The sequence below is a fragment of the Drosophila novamexicana genome, unplaced genomic scaffold, assembly GCF_003285875.2.
Source record: "Drosophila novamexicana strain 15010-1031.04,08,12 unplaced genomic scaffold, DnovRS2.1 tig00000986-arrow-arrow-pilon, whole genome shotgun sequence".
Taxonomy (NCBI): Eukaryota; Metazoa; Arthropoda; class Insecta; order Diptera; family Drosophilidae; genus Drosophila; species Drosophila novamexicana.
This window is the reverse complement of record NW_020824835.1, coordinates 1,046,915-1,059,903: the sequence shown is the minus strand read 5'-3', so window position 1 is coordinate 1,059,903 and position 12,989 is coordinate 1,046,915. Positions and strand designations below refer to the sequence as shown.

General features: G+C 37.3%; 1 long non-coding RNA gene across 2 annotated transcripts; it reads left to right on the top strand.

Moving 5' to 3' along the window:
- Positions 1-3,951: 3,951 nt before the first annotated feature.
- Positions 3,952-5,089, top strand: LOC115765724. Of its 2 annotated transcripts, none has more exons than XR_004018143.1 (4): positions 3,952-4,157; positions 4,394-4,505; positions 4,581-4,806; positions 4,906-5,089. It is a non-coding gene; the product is annotated as an uncharacterized LOC115765724 (long non-coding RNA). The 2 variants fall into 2 exon arrangements; XR_004018142.1 differs by having other exon boundaries at positions 4,576-4,806.
- Positions 5,090-12,989: the final 7,900 nt, after the last annotated feature.

Below are 12,989 nucleotides of genomic sequence, written 5' to 3'. Positions count from 1 at the left end.
CGCTCTGCAAGGGTATTAAATCTACGGCGTGCCAAAGATAGCTCTTTTTTCTCGTTTCTAGATGCATATGCTTCCGCAGTATTGGATAATGTTGTCATATAGCAACCACGGAAGGTATCGATTAATACTATACAATTTCATTTATCTATTATTATTTTTTGCTAAAAAAAAAACAGGATATCGATATCGACATCGATTATCGATTGCTTGGAAACGGAGTAAGTTATCGATTAACAAACTCGATCTGGGCGGGAACTAGGAGCATCTACATCTAAAATTTCAAGTCTTTAGCTCTTATAGGTTCTGAGATCCTTGCGTTCATACATACGGACGGACGGACGGACGGACAGACAGACGGACATGGCTAGATCGACTCGGCTATTGGTGCTGATCAAGAATATATATACTTTATGGGGTCGGAGATGCTTCCTTCCGCCTGTTACATACATTTGGCTTTTGCACAAATACAATATACCCTTATACGCATTTTTAATGGGTTCAGGGTACAAATATGAGGAACGCTCAAAAATATATGAAAAATTAAACTAACTACAAAATTCTTTTTTAATTATAAAGGATTACAGACATTTTTATCAGATTGCAGAATGCTGATATCTGGCTGTAATTTTTCAATATTTCCCTTAGTTAAAATGTGCCTAAAATGGGAAATACGTAGTGTGAGTTTTGTATCGCAGCACCTAGCGACAGCTAATAAGGATTGTTTTTATTTAAAATGTGCCATGGAATACAATGAGCCACCTACGAGTTCGTTGTAAGTTATCAATGCAATTTCGTCGACGAGTCGTACGCCCGGGAATAAGAGTCGCGCGCGTTGACTGAATTCAGCGAATTCGTTGATGGTGATCGCAAGTTCCATTTGCAGAAGAGCTGGCTCGGTGTCCTAGAAGACTCTACTGGGCATCTGAGTTTGGACTGCGTCTCGCCCCCTGCGGACAGTTTTATAGTTTTACGACGTGGCAATAATATTTCCGCCTTGGAAACCAATTGCGCGTCGCTGGCGAAGGATACGTGCGCAATTAAGATGTTTAAGGACCCATGACACGGTACATTTACATTCCATAAACAGACGAGTCGAGTCGCGCGAGCCTCGTCCTTCGAGGTCCGTCAACAAGACATCATTTTAATACGAGACACACGCGTCTCTCAGGTAGTCCTTGATTGACCAGTCGGACCAGGCGAAGACGAACGGATTCTGTTTATACTCTATACACATTTTACGCCCGCTAACGCTATGTTAAATGCTTAAGATATAAATATAGTACACATTTTTAGCCGTTTAACCTAAAAAAAGAATATACTTTTTATATTACCGGTAAAGCTTATCTAAAAAGGAAATTCACCTTAAATATACTCCTCAATATGTAATATTGAAAATTATATTTGTATTTGAAGAAGAAGTTACTCCACAATTCATTCATATATAACAATTTTTTTTTAGGTCTGACTGTTTCTTTGCGTTTTATAACTATTATAATTACAAATATAATTTTGAAATAATGCAGATGCATAAATACGTTCGTGATATGCAATTTGAAGGGCTTAAATAAAATATATTAAAAAGTGTGCATACACCAAAATGAAGTTGAGTTTTTTCAATTTAGGAGTGAATGGGAGACATATGTATGCATAATGATAAATATTTTATGTCTATACTATGTACTACACGAGAGCCTATATACCAAGTTTGACGCGTCTAGCTCTTAAAACTTTCGAATTATGCTTAAAAACCCGAGCGGAAATAAATAATAAGTTTAACGATAATATATGTTTTATTATACCCTTGCAGAGGGTATTTTAATTTTGTCGTGAAATGTGTAACGCATAGATGGAGACATCTCCGACCCCATAAAGTATATATATTCTTGATCAGCATCAACAGTCGATAGAGCCAAGTCCGTCTGTCCGTCTGTCTGTTTCTATGCGAACTAGTCTCTCAGTTTTAAAGCTATCTTAATGAAATTTTTGCAGAAGTCTCTATTTCTGTTGCACGCAGCACATATGCGAAAACCAGCTGGATCGGACCACTATATCATATAGCTGCCATAGGAACGATCGGTCGAAAATTAAGTTGTTGTATGAAAAGACATTTTGCTTATCAAGATATCTTGCCTAAACTCGGCATTAACTATTTTCACTGTGCTTCTTAGATACGGGCAAAGCACTATAAGCATTATGAAAAGGTTGTGTCTGCAAGGGTATTAGATCTTCGGCGTGCCGAAGATAGCCTTTCTTTCTCGTTTACTTTCAAGTCTGTACGATTTGTAGTTTCCGAGATGGAGATAGACCGACAGACGGAAAGATGAACATGACTAGATCAACTCTTCTTCATGATCAAGAATATATATTTCCCTTATGGGATCGTCCTTCTGTCTGTTTTTATGCAAACTTGTCGTAGTCTGCTGATGGGCCAGATCAGACTACTATATCATATAGCTGTCATAAGAACGATCAGTTGAAAGGGAAGTTCTTGTATAAATAATTCGTTTGTGTTTTGAGATAACTTCATCAAATCTTGTTTATATACATATGAAGCATATTATATAGAAAGAATAGGTCGAAAAATTGGATTTAGCATGACAAAATTTCATGTTTTCTTCACTAAGCTCCATATATATTTGAAAACCCGTCAGGATTTGTCTTTCTTGTTAGGTATTATTGCTGTTATTTTCCATTAAACCAACCCGATTGAGAAAATAATCCCGTTAACATTATCATTCCCAGAATCGAAAAGCCTTTGTTAGAAGTAGGCCACGCTTTTTGATGATTTCCAGAACTCTGCGGTGTTCATTTTTATTTATTTTGCATGGGTAGGTTTGGCAAATCTTTAACAAAAATAACTATAGGTATTCACAGCAAACTAAATGATAATAAAAATTCGCAGAACTTTCAGCTGTGTCATAAATATCTAAACTCGAGCACGAAACTAGCAAAACAAAAGTCTGCGGCAAAAACTGGGTAAGTTTTTAGGAAATGTTTAAGCAGCCATAGAACGGGCACACTCGGAGCTATAGAGAAAAAGAGATAGAGAGACGATGAGAGAGAGTGTGACCTGGTAATTTAAATTAGAGCATCGACTGTCGACAGACAGGCATCATTGTTGGCGGAAGACAGCCAACTAATCCCCGGATTTAGGCGCATATTGTGAAATATTGTGTAAGAGAAGTGCAAGGACCTGCGCTCTATTGACTCGGCTCGTGGGCGTTGCTGATTGTAAACTATGTAAACAATTGAACAATGTGAAGTAGAGCAATTTGGGTTCGGCGGGCGGCTTAAAACCAATATTTGCATTTATTATGCAAGCCCATCCGTTGCATAGACTTGCATAACCGGGCACGTCCTTGAGTCGGAGTATTCACAGATTCGCACTGAGTTCTGCACGGCCAAGGATCAGGATCAAGTCCTGTGTGCACACACTGAGGCTGGAATGTGGGCCATGGCCCTGCTACAGTTTTCGCGGCTACCAAATAAGGTCTACGGTCGGAAACTCGAGCACTCGAGCCGCGACCGTCAGGCAGCTCAATAAACTTTTATTGGGCCTAAGACGTAGTCGTAAAGCGATAAACTCATAAATCCGTAAAAACATTTGTCTGCCCTGCATTTTAGATGGAAAATGAGAGGAAAAAAATGAGGTCGCCGGCGAAAAAAATGCTCAATTTTTTAACAATGGCAAAAATGCGCGACACAAAGCGAATTCGCTCTAAAACATTTTTATTGCATATCTTTTTTATTATACTACAAGCATATTACTGTTACCATTTTTTTGTTTTTCCGGTCACAGAGGTTTTCTCAAAATTAAACTAGAACTGAAACATTTTTTTGTGTGCTTTATTTTTTGTTTGTTCCAGATCTGGGCTGAGCAGTATTTTTACAGGGATTTTTGTAGAAACTGACTTTATGATAGTCAAGGTCTGGACCTAGAATTCAAAAACTGTCACAATATTTTTGTTTGTTTTCTTATTATTTTTTTTTTTGGTACTATTCCGCTGTTTCCCCGAAGACAAGGAGGATAGGAGGTCCAGCGGCGTAGATAACTTGACAACATTTGGTAAAATTAAGGAACAAAGGCAGACTTAAATCCTGGTGTGTAATGAAATGCGATTAGAAAAACACGAAGATATGAACGATCTACGATAATTGTAAGCTAATTGAAATCCATGAATATAAAACAAAACAAACTTATTTCAATTTTAAACCAACTTGAAGAAAGCCTTATATCATTTGAATGAGAAAATACATATTATCTTAAAGCACAGAGCGTTCATTCATATTCACATGGCCAATTTAGAGGTTATACTTATTAAATATACATATGCTTATTGTGTTTATTAATAAAACTTCTAGTAGCACACATTTGAAATAATTCTTACAATAGGTAGTCCACGCAGCAACAACAACAATATGGCATCCTCTAGCTTTGGTTTCATGCTGTTGCCACAGAATATTTGGTTAGTTCAAAAATGAGAACGACATGCGAAAAATCTCTGGTCGGTTTAGTTTAAATGGGCCGTAAATGATAATTTTAATTTTTAATCAAACATATGTACATAAAATCAGCGCAGCATAAAATGATTTAAGGGCACAGCCAGAACCAAGAGCGGACCATCTTCCACAGGCCACAACGCGGCAACAGAGCTCGTCAAAGAGGCCGCCAAAAACATATGCCGGGCACTGAGCGTTACGTTGCATGATGTTATTTCGGTTTGGCATAATATTTGGGATATAGAAATGTGAAATTTATATATGCATGCAAATAGGTACACCAAACGCCAGCTGGCGTCCAATTTGGTAAGCATCAAAATCATTCAATGCATATTTTTTGCAAATTGGGTAGATATTCCCATTGGAACTCGCGTTTTCCGGCTTTTACATGATTCCATTTTGCAGTTATGTACCCATTCAGCCGAGACAGAAACCACAGCGGATAAAGAACTTTCCTGGGCAGCAAGCAGTGCAACCTTTTGGGAACACTGCTTAATATCCCCGTGCACTGCTTAAGGCGGTAATGAAATACGTTGCAAATGAAAATTTGTTTTTAATAGTAAATTATTTTTCGGATGAATGTTCAAAACAATGTATGTCTTAGACAAATCGATTAAATAAATTGGAATTATATATTCCTGTTGTTGTAGGTGTATTTGTATTTGTTAAGTAAACATTATCCGAACATGTTAGTTTTTATATGTTTAAATTGTGCCTTAATTTATAATTCGATTTATAAATAGTTTAAATATATAAAAGCTCAAAGTTTTTTATAAATTAAAATCATCCGTGTTTCAAAAGATGTTTCCTTCTAAATAGGGGAGTTTTGATAGCTTTACGTTTAGAATAAATGATGCTCTGTAATAAAATGAGCCAGAGAAGGGACTTGAAGGTTGCTCAGAAGTAAAAATATTTTAACCTTAAGGTTTGTTTGATGTGGTTATAATATTTTTTTTGCAAGAAACACATTAATTTAATGATTCAGGCAGATTTTTCCAAATCAAGTACAAGTCATCTCTACACTCTTTATTCATTTTCGTCTTGCTCTCAATTACAACGCATGAATGGGTTTTCGCAGCTACACGCAATACAAAGCATAATTACACTCATAGATATGAATATAAATGTATCTATATATCTATATATATATATAGTTAGTTTATATTTACCATTGTGTATAGCTTCAAAGATATCCGACATTTTGTTGTGGGTCGCGTGAGCCGCAAAGTTTGTGGCACTCGTGTGCGAGCGTATCTACAGTTGTGGCTCAATTAAAGTGTGAGCCAGCGGAGGAGACCAAACGAAAGCCACACACTGAACGCTGTACGAATATGGCGCAAGTAAACAAAGTATCTGGAAGATACAATTATACGCACGCAATTCGTCAATCAGAACGACATTTTTCTTTTATTTGTTCTCTGGCCATTAAAAAGCAAAACAAAAAAAAATTTAATAAAAGTGCCGCAAAGCAACGTTTCCTACCTTTTTTTTATATCGTTAATTACATTTGTTTTGCTGTGTTTTTTTGTTTGTGCTTGCATTTTACGTTTACGCCCTTCCTAAGACAATTATATTTCAGTTACTCGGCTTCTCTATATCTTTCTTTTTCTCTGTAGTACTGTCTCACTTTATTGCAATGGCGACAAAGAGACAGTCGCCTTTTGTATAAGAGGTAAACTAATTAATTGATTAATGGCTGCGATCACCCGCTGTATCAGGCAAATTAATATTATTCAGTTTAAAACTGACTTAAAGTCGTTTTCACCACAACTAAAAGTTGTCGCGCTGTAATGGCGCCCATTTGTTGCCGACAAAACAAAACAGTCAGCAAGATCCTTTTGAGATCTTTATCGGCTCCGAAACCGATAGTCTCCTCCTTGGCCCAGTCGCAGCTATAGCTCCAGCTTCGATCGCAGAATGAATCAGTTGCCGCTTGTCACATGCGAGCGCGGCGCAGATAATGTCAATGGATCGCATAACTCAAATCAGAGTCTGGGCCCGGTCTTTGGGTCCCGCTCACATGTGCGACGTTGGCTCCAAATTAATTGAGCTGTTAAATGTAAGTCTCCACGAAATGAAAGGGAAAAATTAAAGTTGACAAGCTAATTAATATTTGGCTCGTTTGCATGTCCTAAGTTGCAAGAAAGTCCCTAAGAGCTAACAGGTTTTACTGGTTCCTCATTTCGAGGAAAAACTCTAAGTTTTGTCATTCAGGAATCCGCTGACAAGGGTCAGATTCCATTGCAATTATTTTATATACAAAAAACGGGTGACTTTGCTTTTAAGTAGACATAAAAATAAATTAAATATTTTGGTTAATAGGTTATCTACTATATTTAAATTGTTTCAAAATTAAATTAAGCGCTTACCATAAAATGTAAATCTTCGTTATCTTCCGGATTCATATTTTAATTTAACTTTACATGTGAACATCTTGTGATATTGATATACGACCACCAGGAGACTCAAAAAATGATTTTAAATATAAGTAAACAAGTTGCAAGTTGCCTCAAAGATCAATCAGATCAACGATCTGGCATAACTATTTAATGTTCTAAGCAAATCAATCAAATTTTAGCATGCTTAATATGTGTCGTCCTGGATCTGTTGGCAAATGTCGAACAATTAGTCAACGAGATTTGCACTCAATAATATTCCATAATGCCAAATGGGGGCGAGATAAATTTGTACGCCAAATATGCGAATTTGCATAAGTGAAAACTGCGAAATGTGCAAAAACTAGAACAAGAAATTTGCATTAATATTAAAACGCTGTGACTTCAATTCGTGCAGCTTCAGGACATTGGCATCGGAGGAAATATTGTCATTGGAACGCGTGAGGAGCAGAACAGAGCAGACGGTTCGTTTGTATTCATATATGAATCTAACTGTTGTTATTGTGCTGTTTCTGAATACATTCCTGGATGCGCGTCCTGGTCCCAGACCCATTGAGAGCCAGTTCCAGGGCTCTACCTCTACGCAACATTGCGCACTGGCGCTGCCATCGCCATCGCCGTCGCCGTCGCTGTTTGTAACAGTCTGATTTTGACATTGACGAATTCGTCGCCATTTATCATGTACGCCCATAAGGGAGGCTCTGGAACAAGCGAAAAGGATACTCAGAGTGTGCACGCTGCAGGCAGCCTGGCCAACAGGCTGACGGCCCGACAGACCGCCAGTCAAGCTGCGCCTGCTGCCCTGCTCCCTTCACAGCCATCTTTCTATCTATCCGACTGTCACACTGTCGCACTGACAGTGAGACTGTCGGACCGTCTGACAGCATTCCGTCAGTGCTGTCAGACCGACGTTAGTCATCATTGGCGTTGAAACTTTCATTATATTTTATACACGTAGCGATGCGTGGAACAAATCTAAAATATCCCCGCAATTTGCCTAGCCCATCAACCGAAGCGTGTAATTAAAATGTATTAATATATGAAATAGTAAAGCATTTTCAGCACTAGAAGGTTATAATTCAAATTCATGTTCTTCATTCGAATCGTGATCAAATTATATATATATTATATTAAAGCTATAAGTTATAGAAGAATTACATTTTTTTTATTCCCGTTTTAACACAACTTTGACGAAAATAAGCGCTTTATTGAGAAATTTCCAATTTAATTATCACTAAAATTATATATAAATTGTAGAAAATATTTATATAAAGCTATAATTTCGTAAATTTTTATATTTTATATTGTAAATATTTTTCTTGGTGCATATTCTATTCCAATAAATAAGAGCTATTTTGTGTGCAGATCCAAGCATTAGGGATACTCCCATTAGAATTTACCGATTATGAGAGTAAATAAAAATCTTCGAAAATCAAAAATAAATAATCAAAATCGTTGAGTATATAAAATAGCATTTTCGATTTAATTTTGATGTAATTATTTGAGTATAACTAGGATAAATTAATATTAAGTAAATAATAATAAAAAATAACTTAATTTTAAAAACTCGTTGCAGAAGATATGGAAATGAGTTAAGCTATGAAAAAGTAAGTATCTAAAATCTTTCTTTTCTCTTTCTTCATTTTGTTTCGATATAAATTGTAATTAAACTATCATCAATATTTTAGATTGAAAATCAGAAATTTTAATTGAAATTATTATCCAATCTAAATAGTGCGTTGTGTCGAATATGATCGAATCTGATCAGAGTACATACAGATAGTATATGCAACGACAGCAACAAAAACAAAAAGCTAAAAACATTTCATCCTGGCAGCAAAATCAAAATGCTCGTGTCCCTGCCCAGGCGGATGTCCATGTCCATCCGGTGCGAGTATTTTGACAAATAACTCGATTGGACATTGAAACATTTTATCTGCCATGTCGTCGATGCCACGGGCGAGGATGTGGGGAACAAGGCATGGATGAGTGAGGTTTTCCGGCTCTGCGTGGGTCAATGCGTGGCATTTTGGTCATTTATATGAACACTCGTCCTTTTTCATTGCCAGTTGGTGTCTCTCTTGCTTAGTGGGTGTGTGGGTGTACGGGCTGTATGTGTATGTGTATGTGCACATGTGTATGACGGGGCAACGGCACTATACAACCCCAAACGAAAGGCCGCCTTCGGGAACACATCATGGCGAATGACAGATTAGCAAAGTCCCAATGGACATTTGTAACCGAACTGCAAAATGCCCAATGCCTGGCCCGGGATCCAGGAGTGGCTAGCAATGGCGCTGGGACTGGGCGGTGGTCAGTCGCAGCCGCCTCACCACTGTAATTTAAATTGCGAGCGTCCACGCAGTTTTGAGCATGTCCCTGACAGCCACCTCCAGAACCAGAGCCACCCACACAGTCTCCAGAGACTCTCGACGCTTCTTATCGGCACTGATTACTTTCTAATCCGTGCAGCATCAAGCGCACAAGCGTTGACATAAACAAATGACCGCCGGTCAATGGCAGACCAGGAGCGGAGTCAGAGTCGAGCCAAGAGCTGGCGTTAGGAGTTGGACATAGGCTGGACAGGGCACATCAAACGGGACGCCAGAGTGAAAGGTATTAATTGCCAATGCCGGCAGCCAGGTAGGCCGATCAGCCTTAGAGAAATGGAATAGCCACACAGAGAACAGCACAGGTTGGTGGTGCCAAGGGTGGCAGTGGTGTCAGTGGTGACCAGCTACTGCTGGTGGGTGAAATGTGTGAGTGTTTTTAATGTGAAAGCAATTTGAGCAAATCTCTAGTCAAACTGCCCGCCACTGGCAGGTATAAATTCTTTAGTTATTATGCCCGAAGTGGCCATAATTATTTTGATGTTGCTTTGTAATTAGTGTTCGATGAGCCAACACCCCCTTGCCATCTTTCTCTGTGTGTGCGTGTGTGAAGTTGCCGCTGTGAAAAAGGGAAAGTGAAAAATTGCATTTTATGCCCGGCTGCTTCAATAAGGAAATTACGCACTTATTTGTATATCGAAAAGTGAAAATGCGACCCACGTTCGCCCAAATAATTGTGCTCATTGGGCACATGTTACAAAGTGAATGTTAATACTGGGCTTGGTAATATAAAATAGAATTTCTACATATATATATATATATATATATATATATATATAGCAACTGAACTAATGAGTACAAGAGCAGATGGGGGCTTTAGAACATTTTTTAGCTTTGGTAAGAAAATATTGTTCTCTTAATCACTAACGAATGCAATTTCAGCGTATTAAGAGTGGACCTTTAATTACTTATTTCGGGTTGGCAACACTTTTATAGCACCTAAGAAAGAGCCCTGCGTAAACGAATACGCAACGTTGTTGAGCCTTTTGAGTGATGGCCGCGAGTCTCGTTGACGAGCACAACAAATTTCATTGCAACGTCTCATGCTATCAATGTCGGCAATATGTCAAATATAACAGCAGCAGCAGCAGGAGCAGCAGCAGTGGCAGCAGCAGGCGCACGTGATGCCAAAATAAAAATAAAAATGAAACGACATGGGGTGGGGATCGCAACAGGGGGGACGCGTCTCCGTGGCAGCGCCATGAAACCGCGCCATATGCCCAAACCAAAAGGCGTATAAAAATTCACCATGTGAAATGCAATGCAAGCAGGCGCAAATTAATAATGTCGACAACGCGACGCAGCCATAGTTCTGCAGCAGATACAAACTCAAAGATACACAGATACATAGATGCTCGCGTATTTCCAGCTGCACAGATCAAAGGGAGGCAAGCAAAAAAATGCACTGACTGCGCTCTCCTCATTTGACTGACTCTGCGGGCCAAGGCGCGACATTTGCAGGGCTCGACCATTTTGATTCGTCATAAGATGTCAAAAAGAAATCTGAGAAATCAAATTATGTTAACTTCAATCAAATCAGAAATAATTAGGTATTTAATATTTAGAAAGTGTTGAGCAAAAGGAATTAAAATGAGAAACTGTTGGGGTCTAATTAATATTAATATTTATTAATAAATATATTTATAATCTAATATAAATTTTAAATAAACTTTTTAGAAAAACGCTTCTTGAAAACGTAAAGAAAAATATAGAAATGAACATATTTATTTATTAGAAAAAACGTATGATTTTATAAAACCACTCAGTTTAATCTACAACTGTTAATTGGATTCTAACTGTTTAACCATTTAGTTATAAATATAGTTTGTTTCCCCCAATGTGGCACCCCTTTCTAATTAATCTATAAGTCCAATTGAATCAGCTGCACAATTAACATATTTGCCGCTAAAAATCAAGTTGGTTTTGACTGATGGCCTTAAGTTTCGGCATTTCTTACGCTTTCATTTCGAGTTCTTTGATTGAAAGGAACAGGCTAACAAATGGCATACACAATTTTCTATTATGTGAGAATTGTGTGAGAAACAACAACGAGAAACATCGACGAAAAAAACATAAACAAAAAGAAATGATTTGAATGAAACAACTGACAACGCGCGCAACTCATTGACATTGAATAAAGACAAGAACAACAGCAATAACAACAATCAACTGAAAATTAGATTAATTTGGGCAATTTTGAGTTTTGTTGTAATGAGTTTTGGTCAGTCATTTGGCTTTGACATTTCATTGTTGTCTTTATTCCGAGGGTCGTTCCGAATAATTTTGTTATACACTTTTTTTCTCTCCGAGTGCAAACGACTTCCCTTGTATCTGGGATTGTGTTACTTACCGAATTCGAATTGGTTTTTGAAATATAAATGAAAATAAAAAATACAGTGGGAAGGAGAGCGAATACAATATATATATATATATATTCTTTTTTTTTATTATTCATTTTTGTAATTTAGTTGAACGTCTAAACATATGAAATTCTGTCTGTCGTCTGATGTTTCGTATTTATTTGGCTGCCAAGACGCTGAAGTCGCTCATTTTTCCAGAGTCAGTTCCGCATTCAAGTTGGCTCGGTTCAGCATCCCAGTTCTCCATCCTCCAAGCATTTCCCCCGTAGCAGTGCCAGTTGCCTGGGAGATGTTTCTTATTATTTTTCGCTGATTAATCGATTGTCGGCTGAGTGTCGCTGGCTTCCCCTGCCTCAATATGTCATCCCGTTGCAGTGTGATTCAGACACTTGTCACTGGAAAAATGTAAACATGAAATGCATTTATGTTGAAATGTAAAAATATATGCGCAACCAACCCCGCACCCGGTCGGCCGCCGTGGAAAAATGCACTAGAAAATTATTGGCTGGGCGTGATTCAGTTGTAGGAATCATTTGAATTGCATGAAAAAATGTCACGAATGAATAGATTAAAATTGCACAGCGATTAATCAGAGATAAGATTGAAAGCAGCTACGATTTAATATTTATTAATATAATAACTTCAATATAGTAAATTTATTAACAATATTGTAGTTGCAATAAGAGCTATTTTCATGAAGAAACATTTTGTATTTATGATCAAATATAGAAATACTATAATATTAAAGCATTATTTTCGATATGTTAGGAAAATAATTATGATGGCAGTAGCTAAAAAAGAAAATCGAAAATGCCGATTTGATTCAGGTTATCTTGAAAGATCAAAAATGTTCCATAGAAGCACCCTAGTTTAAACCAAACATTCCCATACTAGCTACGATATATTCCATATAGAGATTTACCGAATTTTCTTAAAGATATCGTATATACATACATATTTATGTATACATATGCTTCTATGCATATAGAAGTCTATCAAGAGTACATTAATAAAAATAATAGGAGTTATTATTAGATTAATAACAATAGTAATAACATTTTTTCAAATTGTTTTGGGAAATTCGATTTGGCAATATTTGTTGGAATCACAATCTGAAAATGGAAAAAATATACATTAAATATGAATCTTCTGCCTTCCACATATTATCGTAATTTAAAGAAAGGCTGAAACTTATTGCATCCAGTTTTTTATTAAAGTATCCGGCAGAGGGCAAAGCTTTAAATTGCAAAATGAAAGCGAAACCTTCTGAAATTCCCAAATGTTATATTTTGCTCACCACTCGAGCAGCGCCAGCGAAAGCCCCTGGATCGGATTGGCTTGCT